The following is a 22,824-nucleotide window of genomic DNA, read 5'->3' as shown; positions in this document are numbered from 1 at the left end:
CCCTTAACCAACAATGCAGTTTTAAGAAAAATAAGTGTTAAGAAAGTATTTACTAAATTAACTGAAGTTAAAAAAAAAAAAATAATAATAAAATAAAAATTACAAATAATTAAAGAGCAACAATAAAATAACAGTAGCGAGGCTATATACAGGGGCTAGCGGTACAGAGTCAATGTGTAATAACAGTAGGGGGGCTATATACAGGGGCTAGCGGTACTGAGTCAATGTGTAATAACAGTAGCGAGGCTATATACAGGGGGTAGCGGTACTGAGTCAATGTGTAATAACAGTAGCGAGGCTATATACAGGGGGTAGCGGTACTGAGTCAATGTGTAATAACAGTAGCGAGGCTATATACAGGGGCTAGCGGTACTGAGTCAATGTGTAATAACAGTAGGGAGGCTATATACAGGGGCTAGCGGTACAGAGTCAATGTGTAATAACAGTAGCGAGGCTATATACAGGGGGGTACCGGTACTGAGTCAATGTGTAATAACAGTAGGGGGGCTATATACAGGGGCTAGCGGTACAGAGTCAATGTGTAATAACAGTAGGGGGGCTATATACAGGGGCTAGCGGTACAGAGTCAATGTGTAATAACAGTAGCGAGGCTATATACAGGGGGTAGAGGTACTGAGTCAATGTGTAATAACAGTAGCGAGGCTATATACAGGGGCTAGCGGTACTGAGTCAATGTGTAATAACAGTAGGGGGGCTATATACAGGGGCTAGCGGTACTGAGTCAATGTGTAATAACAGTAGCAAGGCTATATACAGGGGCTAGCGGTACTGAGTCAATGTGTAATAACAGTAAGGGGGCTATATACAGGGGGTAGAGGTACTGAGTCAATGTGTAATAACAGTAGCGAGGCTATATACAGGGGGTAGAGGTACTGAGTCAATGTGTAATAACAGTAGCGAGGCTATATACAGGGTGTAGCGGTACTGAGTCAATGTGTAATAACAGTAGCGAGGCTATATACAGGGGCTAGCGGTACTGAGTCAATGTGTAATAACAGTAGGGGGGCTATATACAGGGGGTAGAGGTACAGAGTCAATGTGAGGTGGCACAGGTTAGTTGAGGTAATTGAGGTAATATGTACATGTAGGTAGAGTTATTAAAGTGACTATGCATAGATAATAAACAGAGAGTAGCAGCAGCCTAAAAATGGGGGGGGGGGGGGTCAATGCAAATAGTCCGGGTAGCCATTTGATTAACTGTTCAGGAGGCTTGTGGCTTGGGGGTAGAAGCTGTTAAGAAGCCTTTTGGACCTCGACTTTGGACCCAGGCGCTCCGGTACCGCTTGCCGTGTAGTAGCAGAGATAACAGTCTATGACTAGGGTGGCTGGAGTCTTTGGCAGTTTTTAGGGCCTTCCTCTGACACCGCCTGGTATAGAGGTCCTGGATGGCAGGAAGCTTGGCTCGAGTGATGTACTGGGCCGTACGCACTACCCTCTGTAGTGCCTTGCAGTCGGAGGCCAAGCAGTTGCCATACCAGGCGGTGATGCAACCAGTCAGGATGCTCTCAATGGTGCAGCTGTATAACTTTTTGAGGATCTGAGGACCCATGCCAAATCTTTTCAGTCCCTTAGGGGGAATAGGTTTTGTCGTGCCCTCTTCACAACTGTCTTGGTGTGTTTGGACCATGATAGTTTGTTGGTGATGTGGACACCAAGGAACTTGAAGCTCTCAACCTGCTCCACTACAGCCCCGTCGATGAGAATGGGGGCATGCTCGGCCCTCCTTTCCTGTAGTCCACGATCATCTCCTTTGTCTTGAACACGTTGAGGGAGAGGTTGTTATCCTGGCACCACACTGCCAGGTCTCTGACCTCCTCCTTATAGGCTGTCTCATCGTTGTCGGTGATCAGTGGAACACAAATTGAGAGTCCTATTTTCCTTGTCTCTAACTGGTCGTTATACCTGTCAAAACGTCATAAGGGCGTTGTCCGCTTCCAAAATGAAGTGAAATCCAGACACACATGCCCTCAACCATGTTCAAAAAGGTAAAAACTTGCCAGTGTTAGTTTTTTTCATAGCCTCAACCTTCGCAAAAATAATAAGAACTCCCATTCATGCTCTGACTGTTAATGCACTGGCCTTGAGTTATTGAAATGTGAAGCTATTTTCTGACTGAGGGAGAACCTGTAGCATCAGTTTTCCTCATTATACATTCCTAGGTCTTAAAGTGAAGTCAGAAATGCATTGAACAGAACACAGAGAAGGATAGGTGCCAAATAGGTATGAGAGAGAAATCACGAGCATGTCTGTATCTGTGTCTGTTTGTTTTCACACGCAGACTATTGTTACAAATTAAAGCCATCACCAGCAAATAATACCAGACTCCTCCTTGAATGGCCAGCTCTCCATTTTCTTAAGTCACATCAACAAACATTTGAAGTCAGTTCAGATGTAATACGTGGCGTTTGTATAAGTAGGGACGGCGAACGTTCAGGCAGCTGCACAGTCACTACAGAAGCTCTAGATTGTGTTTGATAGCATTTTGTGTTTGTTAGCATTTTGTGTTTGATAGCATTTTGTGTTTGATAGCATTTTGTGTTTGATAGCGTTTTGTGTTTGATAGCTTTTTGTGTTTGATAGCATTTTGTGTTTGATAGCTTTTTTTACTCTCTAAATAGTTAAAAGAGTGAGAACTAGATGTAGTTGTTGCAATAGTTAGTGAGTGGGCAACACTTTATACTATTCTCCCAAATTATTTTGCTCAGATTCAATTATTTTACACTGCGCTAATTTCAGTGTGGACAGTTTGTGTTACTACCAAAGCTCACATTTTCAACTCACACAATTGAGTGAAATTAGACATAATTTTTTTACCTCAGATTGGCGACATTAATATAAAAAGGTTCTAGTCATCAAGAAGACACTAAATCGATTGCTTTCCAGAGATGGGCTTAACCCCCTCCTTCTCCTTCTCCTGTGCCTCCCCCTCCTCCACTCCAGACATCTGACAGAGGATCTGTCTCTCCGTCACTCCCTCAGTACTTTCCAGAGCTTTCCATCATGCTATCCACCTCTGTTGCTGTTGTCTTGTGTTGTGTTAGGTTGATGGGGTGAAGTAATTAGGAAAGAAGTGAGTGATTATCGATGGGAGCGTCGCTCTGTCTCACCCCCCTCTGATCAATGGCTGGTAATTACAAATCGTGCTCCTTCGCAGCGGATTGTGTTGAATCAAATGGATGGCGCCAGGAATGACTCCCAGTGTAGTTGACTGTCTGGCTGTTTGACTGACTGGATTTGACGGCCTCTGGCTGTTTGCGTTGAACATACATTGGGTTTCTGGTTGATTGCCAGATAGACCTTGAGGAAGTTTGTCTGGGGCTGGACCACGTGCGGTCCTCCATACAGACACGCCAGTTCTTTGAGCATCGTTCGCTCTGATCAACGCTTGCCCATGGCCTCGGGGGCTAAGCAGGGTTTCTTTAGTAATGGCGGTCTGTCAGCACATGTGGAGAAATGTGCAATACGGAAATATTTGGTCTAAGGCAAACTATGTGAGGGAGGAAGGGAGGGAGGAAGGAGAGTAAGAAGACAGGGAATAGAGTCTTGGACTGGGGGACTAGTACAGTCTGTAGTAGTTAGGAGAAGATCTAAGGGACAATGGGGGATCTGGTTACCCTGGGGATTCTCAATGTGTCTCTACCCCTGGGGCTCTGATTCTGTGTTGGAAACATAATGCTGCAGAACACTGGTGACGGGAATGTGTATCCTCTTCTCACTGCAAGGGATCTGTCTCTATCCACATATGTTTACTGTTCTATGTACAATACAGTGTGCTTGTGTGTATGTGTGTACGTATGTCCCTGCATGCATGCATGTGTGTGCTTGCCTGCCTGCCTGCTTGTCTGCGAGCATGTGTGTGTGTGTATGCGTGGGATCGGGAGTGGAGCATATGAATATGTGGGTGAACGTTTCTTTTCACTGTTTATATTTGGAATTTTGTCTGTTCGAGTATGAGTGTATGAACGTGCAAACGCACACACAGCGTAGCTTTTGCTCTGGGCTTGTCAGTCAGTGCTGACTTTCTAGTGCTGAGCTTACAGTACCCTTCAGCCATTCCACACCTTTGCACAAGTGCTGGAGCGAATGATCAGGGTCATGGCGTTTTGGGAACGGTGGAGTTTCTTTGGTCTGTAGCCAATATTTTGGCTCGGTCCGAAATCGGACCTCCCCCGTGACTGTGGAACCTGGGGTGAGAGGGACGGTTCTGAGACAGTTCTGGTTGGATAGTTCCTACAACAATGACCCGATGACACATCAACATGGCTGAGAGGGAAATAAACAATAATGCAAGAAAAAAATACACAGTAACAGTGTTTACGACAGAGCCATTTGAAGTATAGTAGAGATTGTAAATAACTTCACAGTTCAGTGAAAGGTTCTGAAGAAATGGGCAAACTTTGAAAAAGCACCACTGTTTTGCCAGTACCCATTTGCACTGCCTTATTCCTATTTATTCTCATTCCCAAGCTTCTTGAGCTTCTATCGAAAAGCACAGATGCAAATGCATATCTACAGTACATTGGCACTCTGTACCTTACTTCTGGCTTTACACTAATATGAAAGCTTTCTGGTGGTGCTTTACTGCCAACTCCTTAACTACCTCTCTAGCTGAAGACCCCATGGATCTTTTGATCCAACTAAGGGTAAGAGAGCAGGGGTTTAACTGTGATTCAGCCAAAAGTTTTAACGAGGCAACATCCTCCTCGGCTTATCTAAAGGTCATTCAAAGGGGGAGCAGAGTTGATAATGCCTGTTTGTATGTTCACCTCAGGATCATCCCTAAGGATCTCTGCTTCCATGTACGACACACTATAGATGTAGGATCTTAATTTGAGCCAGTTTGCTACAGCAGGAAAATAATCCTGCAGCAACAGGAAATGTGAATTATTATGTGGATCATAATTAATGGGGAAAGAATTAGGGGTTGATGCATTTTTTGTAAGGGAAAATCAAGTCTAAAATTTATACGTGGAAATTACAAACTTCGGAAGCGTTTTTAAACATCAAATACACTACACGTTTAAAATGTCCAGCATTGCAGGAAAGTTCTCCTGCAACAGGGTGATCAAATTAAAGATCCTATATCTGTACAAGAGGCTTCACACACCGTAGGACTCAGAACCGTAGTACTAGAGCGGAATATGTGGGATACATGCCAACAGTGAGTCATATTACTTGTCATTTGATTGTCAAGAGACATTTAGGTTTAACACGTGTTTGATTATCATTATAATTAATCCACACAAGAAAAAGTACTTGACATTTAGAGCAATGAGCCTCAGTGCACCTTCGTATGAATGCTAATTATTTCTAGATCCAGTGTCTGATGATTAAGAAGGTGATCCTATTGTGCTTCGGTCTACCATGAAAGAATGTCGAAAGAGGACGTGCATACAGAGACTCTACATTTGATGTCAATCCTGAAACTTTCACAAGACTTTGTGCAGAAAAAAGCGGCAGCGTGTGACATTGAGGCAGAAGAGAAAAGCGATGAGGTCAGAAGTCGGAGATGTGAAGCTCAGCCAGGTGTGGTCTGGGATACGGAGAGGCTAGAGTGGAGCAGTAACAACAATGGCTGACTGGGGGGGTGGACCAGGGGAGAAGGGGAAAGAGGAGATATTAGAACCAGATGTCTGGAGAAACTCTTGGCCATGCAAGCTGTTCTTCCTCTGCCTCCCTCCAAACACACATCAGCCCAATAACGGTTTGTTCTTCGAATTGGGAGGACAGGCGAGAGATACAAGTATCTCTGTAGAAAAGAGACAGAGCTCCTTAGCAATGTGCAGAGAGAGACTGAAGCCCCATCACGCTATCTCTACATCTGTCTCTCTCTCTCAATTTCAATTTCAATTTCAATTCAATTTAAGGGTCTTTATTGGCATGGGAAACATATGTTTACATTGCCAAAGTAAGTGAAATAGATAATAAACAAAAGTGAAATAAACAATAAAAAATTAAGAGTAAACATTTCACTCACAAAAGTTCCAACATAATAAAGACATTTCAAATGTGCTGTAATGATGTGCAAATAGTTAAAGTACAAAAGGGAAAATAAATAAACATACGTATGAGTTGTATTTACAATGGTGTTTGTTCTTAACTGGTTGCCCTTTTCTTGTGGCAACAGGTCACACATCTTGTTGCTGTGATTGCACACTGTGGTATTTCACCCAATAGATATGGGAGTTTAACAAACTTGGATTTGTTTTCGAATTCTTTGTGGGTCTGTGTAATCTGAGGGAAATATTTGTCTCTATTATGGTCATACATTTCTCAGGAGGTTAGGAAGTGTAGCTCAGTTTCCACCTCATTTTGTGGGCAGTGTGCAAGGCTATGCTCACTGAGTCTGTACATAGTCAAAGCTTTCCTTAAGTTTGGGTCAGTCACAATGGTAAGGTATTCTGCCACTGTGTACTCACTGTTCAGGGCCAAATAGCATTCTAGTTTGCTCTGTTTTTTTTCAATGTGTCAAGTAATTATCTTTTAGTTTTCTCATCATTTGGTTAGGTCTAATTGTGTTGCTGCCCTGGGGCTCTGTGGCGTCTGTTTGTGTTTGTGGACAGAGCTTCTCCAGGTTCATCTCTCTGTAGGTGATGGCTTTGTTATGGAAGGTTTGGGAATCTCTTCCTTTTAGGTGGTTGTAGAATTTAATGGCTAGTTTCTGGATTTTGATCATTAGCGGGTATCGGCCTAATTCTGCTCTGCATGCATTATTTGGTGTTTCACGTTGTACACTGAGGATATTGTTGCAGAATTCTGCATGCAAAGTCTCAATTTGGTGTTTGTCCCATAATGTGAAATCTTGGTTGGTGAGCGGACCCCAGACCTCACATCCATAAAGGGCAATGGGTTCTATAACTGATTCAAGTATTTTTAGCCAGATCCTAATTGGAATGTCAAATTTTATGTTCCTTTTGATGGCATAGAAGGCCCTTCTTGCCTTGTCTCTCAGATCGTTCACAGCTTTGTGGAAGTTACCTGTGGCGCTGATGTTTAGGCCGAGGTATGTATAGTTTTTTGTGTGCTCTAGGGTAACGGTGTCTAGATGGAATTTGTATTTGTGGTCCTGGCAACTGGACCTTTTTTGGAACACCATTATTTTTGTCTTACTGAGATTTACTGTCAGGGCCCAGGTCTGACAGAATCTGTGCAGAAGATATAGGTGCTGCTGTAGGCCATCCTTGGTTGGGGACATCAGCAAATAGTAGACATTTGACTTCAGATTCTAGTAGGGGGAGGCCGGGTGCTGCAGACTGTTCTAGTGCCCTCGCCAATTCGTTGATATATATGTTGAAGAGGGTGGGGCTTAAGCTGCATTCCTTTCTCACCCCACAGCCCTGTTTAAAGAAATGTGTGTTTTTTTGCCAATTTTAACCGCACACTTGTTGTTTGTGTACATGGATTTTACAATATTGTACGTTTTCCCTCCAACACCACTTTCCATTAATTTGTATAGCAGACCCTCATGCCAAATTGAGTCAAAAGCATTTTTGAAATCAACAAAGCATGAGAAGACTTTGCCTTTGTTTTGGTTTGTTTGTTTGTCAATTAGGGTGTGCAGGGTGAATACGTGGTCTGTCGTACGGTAATTTGGTAAAAAGATAATTTGAAATTTGCTCAGTACATTGTTTTCACTGAGGAAATGTATGAGTCTGCTGTTAATGGTAATGCAGAGGATTTTCCCAAGGTTGCTGTTGACGCATATCCCACAGTTGTTTTTGGGGTCAAATCTGTCTCTACTTTTGTGGATTGGGGTGATCAGTCCTTGGTTCCAAATATTGGGGAAGATGCCAGAGCTAAGGATGTTGCTAAAGAGTTTAAGTATAGGCAATTGGAATTTGTGGTCAGTATATTTTATAATTTCATTTAGGATACAGAATTTTTAGATTTTAGTCATTTAGCAGACACTCTTATCCAGAGCGACTTACAGTTAGTGAGTGCATACATTTTCATACTGGCCTCCCGTGGGAAACGAACCCACAACCCTGGCGTTGCAAGCGCCATGCTCTACCAACTGAGCTACACGGGAATACAGGCCTTTTTGGGTTGAAGTTTTGTATTTTGTCCTGTAGTTCATTCAATGTAATTGGAGAATCCAGTGGGTTCTGGTTATCTTTAATAGTTGATTCTAAGATTTGTATTTGATCATGTATATGTTTTTGCTGTTTGTTCTTTGTTATAGAGCCAAAACGATTGGAGAAGTGGTTTATCCATACATTTCCGTTTTGGATAGATAACTCTTCGTGTTGTTGTTTGTTTAGTGTTTTCCAATTTTCCCAGAAATGGTTAGATTCTATGGATTCTTCAGTTACATTGAGCTGATTTCTGACATACTGTTCCTTCTTTTTCCGTAGTGTATTTCTGTATTGTTTTCGTGATTCACCATATTGAAGGCGTAGGCTCAGGTTTTCTGGGTCTCTGTTTTTGGTTGGATAGGTTTCTCAATTTCTTTCTTAGGTTTTTGCATTCTTCATCAAACCATTTGTCATTGCTGCTAATTTTCTTAGGTTGTAGGCTTGAAATGTTTTGATTTGATAGGGAAGCTGAGAGGTCAAATATACTGTTTAGGTTTTCTACTGCCAAGTTTACACCTTCACTATTACAGTGAAACATTTTGTCCAGGAAGTTGTCTAAAAGAGATTGAATTTGTTGTTGCCTAATTGTTTTTTGGTAGGTTTCCACACTTCTTTCCTTCCATCTATTGCATTTCTTAATATTATTCAGTTCCTTGGCGCCTCATGATTGAGTATTGCTCTGTTCAAGTAGACTGTGATTTTGCTGTGGTCTGATAGGGGTGTCAGTGGGCTGACTGTGAAAGCTCTGAGAGACTCTGGGTTGAGGTCAGTGATAAAGTAGTCTACAGTACTACTGCCAAGAGATGAGCCAGAGGTATACCTACCATAGGAGTCCCCTCGAAGCCAACCATTGACTATGTACATACCCAGCGTGCGACAGAGCTGCAGGAGTTGTGACCTGTTTTTGTTGGTTATGTTGTCGTAGTTGTGCCTAGATGGGCATGTGGGGGAGTCTCTCTCTCTCTCTACATCTCTCTCTCTCTCTCTCTCTCTCTCTCTCTCTCTCTCTCTCTCTCTACATCTCTCTCTCTCTCTCTCTCTACATCTCTCTCTCTCTCTCTATCTCTCTCTCTCTCTCTCTCTCTACATCTCTCTCTCTACATCTCTCTCTACATCTCTCTCTCTCTCTCTCTCTCTCTCTCTCTCTCTCTCTCTCTCTCTCTCTCTCTCTCTCTCTCTCTCTCTCTCTCTCTCTCTCGCTCTCGTTCAAACAACTGTCCAGGGAGCTGCCCGGTGGTAATCGAGAATTCATTGATGCTGAAATAGGTATTTAACATTTTCCCTCTCTTGCTTTGCTTTTCACTCCTCGTTGCTCAATTGATTCAAATGAGAACAATTTGTGCCTAAGCCCCTGTACTCCCCCAATGCCTCCACCTTACTGTCTGTGGGAAATTGCCCCGTAGCAAGGGTTGTCTTTTCAGATAAGATACTGCAAACTACAGAGCTCACTGAATGCCAATGAACAGCTCTTCATTTATTTTCCTCCATTTGTGAACGCTCATCCGTTACGAGCTGTTGAGTCATCACATTGAAAATCGTCTATACATTCTATTAGTAAGTCTCGCTTCTCACGCAGAAGTCGGAGTCAGTGAAGCCTAAGCCAAAGTTTCTCTGGAGATTTCTGTCTAGCCAATTCAACATGTTTAACTCCGCCACCATGTTTAAATGTGCTGCTTACTCTTTCTAAGCCCCCTCATCCGAAGCTCTATTTTTTAATTTATTAATATATAAACTTAACTGACTCAACAAGAAAACATCCACCCCTTGACAAGTCATTGTAAAGAAAAAAGATAACAAAAAAAAACAACGAAAATAATTTGAACCTTGAAGTAACTTTTTACGGGTGGCTTTGACAAGAAGAGAAATCGAAGCTTGCTTCAACGAGGTGAAGGGTTAAGCAACAGTGATGGGACTGAGGAAGGACTGTGTATTATAGCATTAGCAGCACCAGCCATGTGCCATTTATCTCAATAGGGGCCCCTTGAAGGCAGAGCTCTGGTACCTCGCAAACTCCAGCTGAACTGATTCCTTTCTTCAGGTCGCGGGGGTCAGGAGCGTGACTGCTATCAGCTGCAGCCTCGGCCCATCTGTCTTCGTTTAGCTCTGGACTTTGTTTAAAACTAAACTTAGGGATTTCCTCTCCTCTGAGAAATGGGTCAGGGTTAGGTCCCTGAGTTCTTCCTCCTGACCAGGAAAGACTCTGGGTCCCTTTTATAGACTACATTTGGGCCTGGAGTTTGCTGGAATGTCCCTATCAATGGTCTAGCCACAGTAAGTGTTTTTTTATGCTGAATGACTGGCAAGGGTCAGGGCTCAGATACACCAGTAGAGAGTACTTAACACCTCTGAACAGAGTGCCGGCTGTAATTTGTCAACCGAGTGAACACCGATTTTACATGTAGAATCGCATGAAAATGTCAGCAGTCAGACGTCTACAGCGGGTGGTCCCAAAAACACAGCGCACTGAACGATTGGCAAACGAAACGCTAGTTCCACGTTCAGTGCGATGTGTGCCAGCCTTTAGACTTGAATTGACTTTACTGAATTAGTCGATAAGGAAAATTAGGTGAATGCTGATGTCATTACAGTCAAAGCGAGCTCCAATCCCACGGCAGTCAGGTATATCCTACCAGGCCAGAAGGGGACACCGCTCTTTCATCCTAGTGGCTGATTTAGCCTACGAGTGAAGCGGTGGTACGCAGATTGGAAATGAAGCAGTCGTACATGCAAATGGCAGGGGGCTTGAAATGGAATTAGAACTCTACTCTCTCCTGTCCATCAGTGTTCCGTACAAGTACAAGTCTGTTCAGTGTCAGACAGATAAGTGATGGTTCATTATGTGGGGTTCAGTGCATGCAGAGCCACTCTCTTTAAGGGTAATTGCTTTGTATTGTTTGCATGACATGTCAGGTCCATATAGTGTCGAGTCCATGCCAAGAGGAGCTACATGGACAGCCTCATTGACTTTCTGACACTGGGGCTTCACGCCTGTGGCAATTGTCATAATGTCCTCCGTCACCTAATCTAATGACATGCCTATATGAATGACCAGACACTGTTTATGAAACCATTCATGGGAAGCACATTTATTAATTATATTTATGTGTGGATAGCGATGGGATTATGATCTGAATATGGCTAAATTGAATTTCATGCATCGTGAATGGTAATTGATCATTGTAAGAAGTGTGTGGTTTCCATTGGTCAGATGCATGGTCGGTAGTCCTATTTAAGCCCTGTCATTTCCTTGTTTGAGAGACAGGACAGGGTAAGGATGGCATGCTGCAGGGTTTTCAGGCAGTATTGAGCCTAGGTTTTTCTTTGATATAGTTCTACTTATTTTGATTCAGTTCAGTTTGTCTTTGTTGCAACGACCAATTTGCTATTTTGTTTTGTAAATACCTGTTCAGTCGCCGGCATTATTCCTCACTACGGCAAGAAAAATCTCATCTTCATCGTATGCCTTCTCAATGTAAAATCCATAAAATCCAAGTCTAGGTCCAAGAGGCTTCTAAACAGCTTCTACCCCCAAGCCATAAGACTCCTGAACATCTAATCAAATGGCTACCCAGACTTTTTTTTGGTATTCTTTCTTGAAACTGCATTGTTGGTTAAGGGCTTGTAGGTAAGCATTTCACTGTAAGGTGAAACCACACCTGTTCTATTCGGCGCATGTGACAAATAACATTTGATTTCATTTGATTTGTTGTTTAGTTCCTAGCCGTGTTGCTGACTCAGTCAATGCCATGTTTTCTCTTGGTCTTCAGGTCAAACATGTGCTTCTGAAACCATATCTCTCAGTTTATTGTGTTGAAACAGAGAGCCAGGAAGGATAGGTAGGACGATTCCCTGGACTATTAGAAGAGGTGGAGCCCTCTCTCTCTCTCTTCCTCCCCGTTGATATCAGGTCAGGCATGTCTTTGGACGGGCTGTGCCTGTGAGGTGAGGGTCTTCGGTTTGTGTTGCTAATCCCCGGATAGAAGACTGGAGCACAATAGCTGGTTCTTAAGATCCCTAGGTAAAACCAGATGTGGCGGCTAGCTGGCTAATAAATCCACTTTGAAGATCATCAGCGGTGTGTTGTGGTTTTTATTGCCACCATAAATTGGGATATTGGATATCATCACATCATCCTCGTACTTGTTTAGGGGGCCAAAGTCGGGTCAAGCCAGACGTTTTGTCCAAGTCATGCACATTAAAAATGTATGTTGTTGACTCTTTTACTTTACAGGGGAATCGAAAACTCCTGCTTCAGTTGTGTACTGATAACAAGCTGTTAGTGATGGGGGAAAAAATCAACAGTTACACATCGGGATATAATTTCTGACAATATATCGTATCATTTTAACAATATTGCAGTATTATTTTTGCCCTAATTGGCTGTACCTTCATAGCTTGTTCTCCATTTTCTTTTTAAATAGGGAGCCAATTTGTTTTCAGCACTTTTATGTCTGATCAAAACTCGTTTTCTCATGGCTCTCTCTTGTCCCTCTGCAGCAGACATATGGTGAGCAATATGTTTGGAACATCAAATCGCAATAAAATCACGGTGTCGAATAGCAATACATATTGAATCATGAGAATCGTGAGAATCGCAGTGCATATATCGGCACCTAAGTATTATGATAATATCGTATCCTGACGTCTCTGGTAATTCCCAGCCCTACATGCTACTTTCCAACACACTTCCCCACAGCTATCTTAGGGGTTTGTTATCCTGTATTACACCAGAATATACAGGCATACACTATATATACAAAAGTGTGTGAACACCCCTTCAAATTAGTGGATTCGGCTTTTCCAGCCACACCAGTTGCTGACAAGTGTATACAATCGAGCACACAGCCATGCAATCTCCATATACAAACACTGGCAGTAGAATGGCCTTACTGATGTCACGGTTCTCTAAGACCGAACCCAGAAGCAGACCAGGACAAGGTGAGTTGAACGAATGTGAGTGTTTATTTACAGATTCAAAAGATGCAGAATAATCCAGGAGACGGAGCGGGTGGCGGAGATGAGTAGGTGGTGGTGAAGTGGCAGATTAACTGATGGCACGGCAGGGGTTGGGTGAAGGTTCCGGGAGAATGACTGTAGACAGAAAAAACGGAGGTAAGTACAAGGCAGGTCAACAAGGTGCAAAAAACAACAAAACTAACGCTAGTACTCAGAGGCTGATACTCTGGCAAAACATACTGTTAATGGCTAACGATCCGGCAGGGAATGGATGTCAGGTCAGAGCTTATGAAGGGATGATGATCAGGACCAGGTGTGCCGAAGCTGATGAGAAGCAGGTGCGGGTAATCGAGAGATCACCCGCCTAGCAACGTCGCCCGGCAACCGGACAGGGTGCGTTCAGGAACCTTCGGGAAACAGGAGATTCAGAGCAGAAAAACGGCAACACAGGCAGGAACAGACTCAGGACGCAGGGTTCATGACAACTGAAGAGCTCAGTGACTTTCAACGTGGCACCGTCATAGGATGTCACCTTTCCAACAAGTCAGTTCGTCAAATTTCTGCCCTGCTAGAGCTTCCCCGGTCAACTGTAAGTGCTGTTATTGTGAAGTGGAAATGTCTAGAAGCAACAACGGCTCAGCCGCGAAGTGGTAGAACACACAAGCTCACAGAATGGGACCGCCTAGTGCTGAAGTTCGTAGCGCGTAAAAATCATCTGTCCTCTGTTGCAAAACTCACTACAGAGTTCCAAACTGCCTCTCTGGAGGCAAAGTCAGCACAAGAACTGTTAGTCTGGAGCTTCATGAAATGGGTTTCCATGGCCGAGCAGCTGCACACAAGCCTAAGATCACCATGCGCAATGCCAAGCGTCGGCTGGAGTGGTGTAAAGCTTGCTGCCATTGGACTCTGGAGCAGTGAAAACGCGTTCTATGGAGTGCTGAATCACGCTTCACCATCAGGCAGTCCAACAGACTAATCTGGGTTTGGCGGATGCCAGGAGAACGCTACCTGCCCGAATGCATAGTGCCAACTGTAAAGTTTTGTGGAAGAGGAATAATGGTCTGAGGCTGCTTTTCATGGTTAGTTCCAATGAAGGGAAATCTTAAAGCTACAGGGTACAATGACATTCTAGACCATTCTGTGCTTCCAACTTTGTGGCAACAGTTTGGGGAAGGCCCTTTCCTGTTTTAGCATGACAATGCCCCCGTGCACAAAACGAGGTCCATATAGAAATGGTTTGTCGAGATCGGTGTGGAAGAACTTGACTGGCCTGCACAGAGCCCTGACCTCAACCCCATCGAATACCTTTGGAATGAATTGGAACGCCGACAGCGAGCCAGGCATAATCGCCCAACATCAGTGCCCGACCTCACTAATGCTCTTGTGGCTGAATGGAAGCAAGTCCCTGCAGCAATGTTCCAACATCTAGTAGAAAGCCTTCCCAGAAGAGTGTAGGCTGTTATAGCAGCAAAGAGGGGACCAACTCCATTTTAATGCCCATGATTTTGGAATTAGATGTTCGACGAGCAGGTGTCCACATACTTTTGGTCATGTGGTGTAGCTGCTTGGGACTAACTTTAACCTTAAAATAATCTAGAAAAGAAGGATAGTGCTGGGTATATATAGTTCGCTATAACCCAGCACTGTCCTTTCCTAAAATGGTTTCAGATTATTGGGGGTAAGGAAAAGGTTTTCCACAAGCAGCCTCAACTTTTAAGGTCTGCATAATACACACACACATACACACACACATTCAGTTGTCTCTCTCTCTGGCTGTTTACACAGGCAGCCCAATTCTGATATATATTTTTTCCACTAATTGCTCTTTTGATCAATCACATTAGATATTTTTCAGAGCTGATATGATTGGTCAAAAGACCAATTAGTGAAAAAAAGGGTCAGAATTGGGCTGCCTGTCTAAACACAGCCTCTGAAATGATGAAATCTGTGGAGAGCAAACAACCATTGAATATGAGCTCTCAGTGGTGTGCATCCCTCCCTTCACAATACGCTCTCTGTATCTGCAAAGCCTTACAGACTGAGAGGAATATTATACAATTGTGAATCGACATGTGGTATTATACTGTATAACCCTACAACGTTTCCCTATACAGAGCCTGTATCCCTCTCTTTAGAGAACCTTGGCCCTGGGTATGTGAATGTGAAAGAAATGGGACACAGGTGAAAATGCTAAATATATTTCAGCCTCTCTAACCTCACCTCTGAAGTATTGTGGTTCACCGTTCTATAAAAAGCACAATGGAACAGAATGGGAATGAATAAATTAATGGATGAATTAATGAATTAATGAATGGATGGATGAATGAATGAATGAACAAATTAATGGATGGATGGATGGATGGATGGATGGATGAATGAATGAATGAATGAATGAATGAATGAATGAATGAATGAATGAATGGCTGGATGGATGGATGGATGAATGGATGAAAGAATGGATGAATGAATGGAAATGAATGAATGGGAATGAATTAATGAATTAATAGAGAGGGAACATCTGCATTAAAACAGTGTCTTTCATCTACATTGGTGTCATAGAAATATAATAAATTTCTATGATAGGTGTGCTCTGTCATAGAATCTATTATTCTATATGTGCATTCTATAGGCTGCGTACAATGACGTGGTTGCTCAACTTTTCTATGGATGATCACAAAAGCCTAATGTCACACAATAGCCTAATGTTTCACTCTGTGCCACTGGGGAAAAGTAAAGAACAAATTAATTCCCAAAGTAGAATAGAATATAAATATATTCCACGAAGAGTAGTTTCACCAAGAGTGAAAATTGCTTTTGTCTTCGCTGTACCTTATTAAATTCATATTTCTTCACTTACATTGACCCTGATGTGGTAGCCTGCAGCACTTAAAGTCAGTAGGGGGTCGATTCTCATTGCCTTTATTAGCCTGTTCTGCTGACTGTGTTGGTTGGACTTGTGTGCATCTCTAGAGTCTTAATTATCACCACTAAAACAGCCGCCTATAAACCAACCAAGAATACCACTGTTTCAGACTAGAGCTGATGGTTAAAGGTGATGATGGTTAGGGGGTTAGTCCGTTGAGGTAGACCATGGCCCCTAACCAGTGTCCCCCTCTCTGTCTGTGTGTACATACAGTGGGGGAAAAAAGTATTTAGTCAGCCACCAATTGTGCAGGTTCTCCCACTTAAAAAGATGAGAGAGGCCTGTAATTTTCATCATAGGTACACGTCAACTATGACAGACAAAATGAGAATAAAATATCCAGAAAATCACATTGTAGGATTTTTAATGAATTTATTTGCAAATTATGGTGGAAAATAAGTATTTGGTCAATAACAAAAGTTTCTCAATACTTTGTTATATACCCTTTGTTGGCAATGACACAGGTCAAACGTTTTCTGTAAGTCTTCACAAGGTTTTCACACACTGTTGCTGGTATTTTGGCCCATTCCTCCATGCAGATCTCCTCTAGAGCAGTGATGTTTTTGGGCTGTCGCTGGGCAACACGGACTTTCAACTCCCTCCAAAGATTTTCTATGGGGTTGAGATCTGGAGACTGGCTAGGCCACTCCAGGACCTTGAAATGCTTCTTACGAAGCCACTCCTTCGTTGCCCGGGCGGAGTGTTTTGGATCATTGTCATGCTGAAAGACCCAGCCACGTTTCATCTTCAATGCCCTTGCTGATGGAAGGAGGTTTTCACTCAAAATCTCACGATACATGGCCCCATTCATTCTTTCCTTTACACGGATCAGTCGTCCTGGTCCCTTTGCAGAAAAACAGCCCCAAAGCATGATGTTTCCACCCCCATGCTTCACAGTAGGTATGGTGTTATTTGGATGCAACTCAGCATTCTTTGTCCTCCAAACACGATGAGTTGAGTTTTTACCAAAAAGTTATATTTTGGTTTCATCTGACCATATGACATTCTCTCAATCCTCTTCTGGATCATCCAAATGCACTCTAGCAAACTTCAGACGGGCCTGGACATGTACTGGCTTAAGCAGGGGGACACGTCTGGCACTGCAGGATTTGAGTCCCTGGCGGCGTAGTGTGTTACTGATGGTAGGCTTTGTTACTTTGGTCCCAGCTCTCTGCAGGTCATTCACTAAGTCCCCCGTGTGGTTCTGGGATTTTTGCTCACCGTTCTTGTGATCATTTTGACCCCACGGGTGAGATCTTGCGTGGAGCCCCAGATCGAGGGAGATTATCAGTGGTCTTGTATGTCTTCCATTTCCTAATAATTGCTCCCACAGTTGATTTCTTCAAACCAAGCTGCTTACCTATTGCATATTCAGTCTTCCCAGCCTGGTGCAGGTCTACAATTTTGTTTCTGGTGTCCTTTGACAGCTCTTTGGCCATAGTGGAGTTTGGAGTGTGACTGTTTGAGGTTGTGGACAGGTGTCTTTTATACTGATAACAAGTTCAAACAGGTGCCATTAATACAGGTAAAGAGTGGAGGACAGAGGAGCCTCTTAAAGAAGAAGTTACATGTCTGTGAGAGCCAGAAATCTTGCTTGTTTGTAGGTGACCAAATACTTATTTTCCACCATAATTTGCAAATAAATTCATTAAAAATCCTACAATGTGATTTTCAGGATTTTTTTTTCTCAATTTGTCTGTCATAGTTGACGTGTACCTATGATGAAAATTACAGGCCTCTCTCATCTTTTTAAGTGGGAGAACTTGCACAATTGGTGGCTGACTAAATACTTTTTTCCCCCACTGTAATGGAGGCTTTATTCGTCTGTAGCCCTTTGGTTAGTGCTCTCTCTATTTCTCCCCTTCCCTCAATCTCTTTGTTTCTTTCACATTCCCACCCTCCCCCCTGTGAGAGTGGGAACTTTATACATAGATGCTCTCTCTCTCTCCGTGCTATGGCTTTGGTTTGCTCTCTCTCCCCACCTCTCTTCTGTTTCTCTCCACATCACCACCACCTCACCGCCCCTCTCTGACTATGCAGTGGATATGTTATTACTTTGACCAAGACTATTTCTCTTTCTCTCTCTCTCTCTCTCTCTCTCTCTCTCTCTCTCTCTCTCTCTCTCTCTCTCTCTTCTCTCTCTCTCTCTCTCTCTCTCTCTCTCTCTCTCTCTCTCTCTCTCTCTCTCTCTCTCTCTCTCTCTCTCTCTCTCTCTCTCTCTCTCTCTCTCTCTCTCTCTCTCTCTCTCTCTCTCTCTCTCTCTCTCTCTCTCTCTCTCTCTCTCTCTCTCTCTCTCTCTCTCTCTCTCTCTCTCTCTCACTCTCTCTCGCATGCTCTGCCCCCTTCTCTCTCTCTCTCTGACTATGCAATGGATATGTTATAATGTTGACTTATAAGATTACATACATTCCTATAGAGTCTATAGTCATCCTGACCACTGACCCTTCCCAACATAATTATTTTGGGCAGGGACTCAACTTTTGACCCATCTCTTAATACAAGCCTATGACATTTGTGTCTATAATTACAAAAGAGCATTTCTTAAGCCTTTAATGAATTTAAGATGTCTAAAGGCCATGTGTAAAACTTTTACACAGTCTAATAGAAATTGTCACAGCGAGGCAGGCTTGTATATGGGATAGCAGTGCTCATTGACCGTATAGCCTTTTAAAGTCATCTACAGTGTCACACAGCCTTTTAGTCATGCTGCAGTGAACCTGTTTGATGTGCTGCCAACTCTTGTTTAATCACTGGCAGACCCTGCCCCTTAATACAGTACATAGCAGGGGTGCAACTTTGGTTTTAGAAGTGTAATTAATTATTATTATTTATTTTTTTGATCCAGTCGGAAAAACACTCCAAACAGCCTACCCAACCGCTCGGAGGAGTCCGCATGGTCCTATAGCACACCGTTGCCTCGTTTTGCCTCACATTCCATTGATAAAACTGGGGGGTCAAAAAATGGGCATTCTGTACTTTATTTGGATTCAATGTGGTCTAATTAAGCAATAAGGCACGAGGGGGTGTGGTATATGGCCAATATACCACGGCTAAAGGCTGTTTTTTAAGCACGACGCAACGCGGAGTGCCTGGTTACAGCCCTTAGCCGTGGTATATTGGCCATATACCACAAACCCCCGAGGTGCCTTATTGCTATTATAAACTGGTTACCAACGTAATTAGAGTAGTAAAAATAAATGTTTTTTCATACCGTGGTATACGGTCTGATATACCACGGCTGTCAGCCAATCAGCATTCAGGGCTCGAACCACCCAGTTTATAATCAGTGTTCTCCTTCATTCTGCTTGTTATGCTTTAACTGGGTCATGTGACTAATATGTTTCCTCAGACATTTATTAATTGATTGAGAAATGAATTGGGAAGTAAACAAACTAACCAAACCCGATCAATACTTGAGTTGTGATCCCATGGAGAGTTGTTGGAAAGGCTGAAAACAACTTCAAATAAAATATGTAGATGTTTTTAGATGTTTTTAGATGTTTTCAGCTTCTTAACTTTTTTGTGAGATATCTTTTTATTGATTAGGGAGATTGTTGGGTTTAGAAGCCGAATTACATCAAGTCGATATTTGTTGTGACCCCATCTTGGAGATGTCTGAAAGACAGAAAATTACTTGAATATTGAAAAATATGTTTACTAAAGGGCATTCAGTAACAGAACCGTCAACGACCATTATAAAGCTGGCTTTAAAAAGGTAATCGTTATTGAAACCAACTGTTTTCAATTTAATTGAATCGTGCTGTTCTTATGTAGCCTACTTCACATTACACTGTCTGTATTTTCACAGTCTACAACATGAGAGCACCGTGAGAGCACCGTTGAGAGCACCGTGAGAGCACCGTTGAGATCACCGTTGAGAGCACCGTGAGAGCACCGTGAGAGCACCGTGAGAGCTCCGTGAGAGCACCGTGAGAGCACCGTGAGAGCACCGTTGAGATCACCATGAGAGCACTGTGAGAGCATCGTGAGAGCACCGTGAGAGCACCATGAGAGCACCGTGAGAGCACCGTGAGAGCACTACGAACATGGCGTGCATTTGATTTGTGTTTTCCTGCAAGCAGCAATTTGTTGCTCTCCTCATTGTTATTCACTCTCATTGTGTAACAGAGGACAAGGCAACAAGACTGGCTTATTTTAAGTCATCTGCAACTGTTGACATTAAACAACCTTTACTCACTCCTTCAGCCAACCCTAGCTATCAATCTGATGTAGGGTCCGTCATTTTATTCTAGCCCCTGGTTCAAGCTGTGTTGGTGCTGGGCTGGAACAAAAATGTGCACCACCCCCACAGGGATCATGCTGGAATGGGTTGAGAAACAATTAAAACCATCTGTGTAGATATGTAACATCTATAGATCATAGATCATCAACTGTCTAAATAAAGTTAGTTACCCTACCCCATAATGGACAGACTCATTCCTGTGCTATACAGTAAGAAACACTACTCAGCTTCTTCTGATACCAGCTTATCAAGAGCCTCATTGTAGAGCAGTGTGTAACATATGGAAGCTGGTCACTTATCTCATAGACTTTAATCTCAACATGAATCATGCTTCCGACCAGGAAAAACTCCTGGCCCTAGTCATAACCCCTGCATAACATTGTCATAAACTTGATGTAGGGTCCTCATCATGACGGAACACACAGGTGAAGAGTCACTGCGATGCTTGTCCAAAACGCTGAGGCACTTTATTTAGAGGCCATCCAAACAGAGCTGGTCTCATTGAATCAGCAGCTAAACCAATCACATGCTAAACGGAGCCACCTGGAGGGGAGATTTAAAGTGTGTGTGTGTGTGTGTGTGTGTGTGTGGACAAGGTTTGGCTCTTCTGTCATGGCTTAACTATATAGATTAGATACGGTGATGTCACCTGTTGGATGGAGGAGATAGTGGTAATGTGGATAAAGTTTCCTGATTGGCCAGGTCGACCTGTTGGTCCATACCTCGCGGGGTTAATCACCAGACACAATCTCATTCATTGTGCCGTCTCCATGGCGATATCATTCCATAAGCGACGCAAGGCAATTCGATTGGACGGACGTCACGGATGATACAGAACCTTGAGAAAATGATTGATTGTACAGATCGGTTGCTGAATTAATGTGGGACCATTTGAGCTCCAAGCCTGTTATCCATTGGCGACAGGTATTGCATGCCTTCATTTGCCCCTGTGGCCAATTCAGTATTCACCCCCAGTATAATGTGGAGCAGGCCTTCTTTCTACACCTGGTGTCAGTAGAAATGTTACCTTGCTGCTGAGCTGTGGGCGATGTTGTCCATGAATACCATCCGTGGGTGTCTGTCAGAAGCTGTGTGTGTGTGTATTTGTGTGTGTTTGTGTGTGTCAGTGGAGCGTTCTGCCTCACTAAGCCCATGTGAAAAATGTTCACACCTGCTTTCATAGGTGACTGACTGCAGTGTGTGTGTGTGTGTGTGTGTGTGTGTGTGTGTGTGTGTGTGTGTGTGTGTGTGTGTGTGTGTGTGTGTGTGTGTGTGTGTGTGTGTGTGTGTGTGTGTGTGTGTGTGTGTGTGTGTGTGTGTGTGTGTGTGTGTGTGTGTGTGTGTGTGTGTGTGTGTGTGTGTGTGTGTGTGTGTGTGTGTGTGTGTGTGTGTGTGTGTGTGTGTGTGTGTGTGTGTGTGTGTGTGTGTGTGTGTGTGTGTGTGTGTACAATTCTTGTTGAGACAGGATCACCACACTTCCAAATGAAACATTTATTTCAGCTTGGCTATTTACAGTTGTTCCTTTGGGCTGCTTGTCTGAGCTTGTTTGAGCAAGTGAAAGCAACAGAGAACACAACAACACTCAACAGAGACTTTTAGCATGAATACTTTATAACCCCTAGTATGACTCAGAGACTTGACCTCTGTGGCAAATGATTATATCAATTATTAAATTACTGTTCATGTACTTAAGCTAAGCAGCACAGGCTTGTGTTGGCTTATTGTCCAATGAAACAATATGATAAACCCCCAAATAAATAAATAAACAAATAAATGAAGTATTTAATATATAGCAGATTTACAGACAGGCAGACACAGGTCAAACAAACATACAGTTGAAGTCGGAAGTTAACATACACCTTAGCCAAATACATTTAAACTCAGTTTTTCACAATTCCTGATATTTAATCCTAGTAAAAATTCCCTGTCTTAGGTCAGTTAGGATCACCACTTTATTTTAAGAATGTGAAATGTCAGAATAATTGTAGAGAGAATTATTTATTTCAGCTTTTATTTATTTCATCACATTCCCAGTGGGTCAGATGTTTACATACACTCAATTAGTATTTGGTAGCATTGCCTTTAAATTGTTTAACTTGGGTCAAACGTTTCGGGTAGCCTTCCACAAGCTTCCCACACTAAGTTGGGTGAATTTTGGCCCATTCCTCCTGACAGAGCTGGTGTAACTGAGTCAGGATTGTAATTGTATGCCTCCTTGGTCGCACACGCTTTTTCAGTTCTGCCCACTAATTTTCTGTAGGATTGAGGTCAGGGCTTTGTGATGGCCACCCCAATACCTTGACTTTGTTGTCCTTAAGCCATTTTGCCACAACTTTGGAAGTATGCTTGTGGTCATTGTCCATCTGGTAGAGCACGGCGCTTGTAACGCCAAGGTAGTGGGTTCGATCCCCGGGACCACCCATACACAAAAATGTATGCACGCATGACTGTAAGTCGCTTTGGATAAAAGCGTCTGCTAAATGGCATATTATATATTATTATATATGTTGCTTCAATATATCCACATAATTTTCCTTCCTCATGATGCCATCTATTTTGTGAAGTGCACCAGTCCCTCCTGCAGCAAAGCACCCCCACAGTATGAT

This window comes from Coregonus lavaretus, assembly GCF_964263955.1.
Source record: "Coregonus lavaretus genome assembly, chromosome: 7".
NCBI classification, from domain to species: domain Eukaryota; kingdom Metazoa; phylum Chordata; class Actinopteri; order Salmoniformes; family Salmonidae; genus Coregonus; species Coregonus lavaretus.
The sequence above is the reverse complement of the archived record's forward strand: the minus strand, read 5'-3'. Positions refer to the sequence as shown.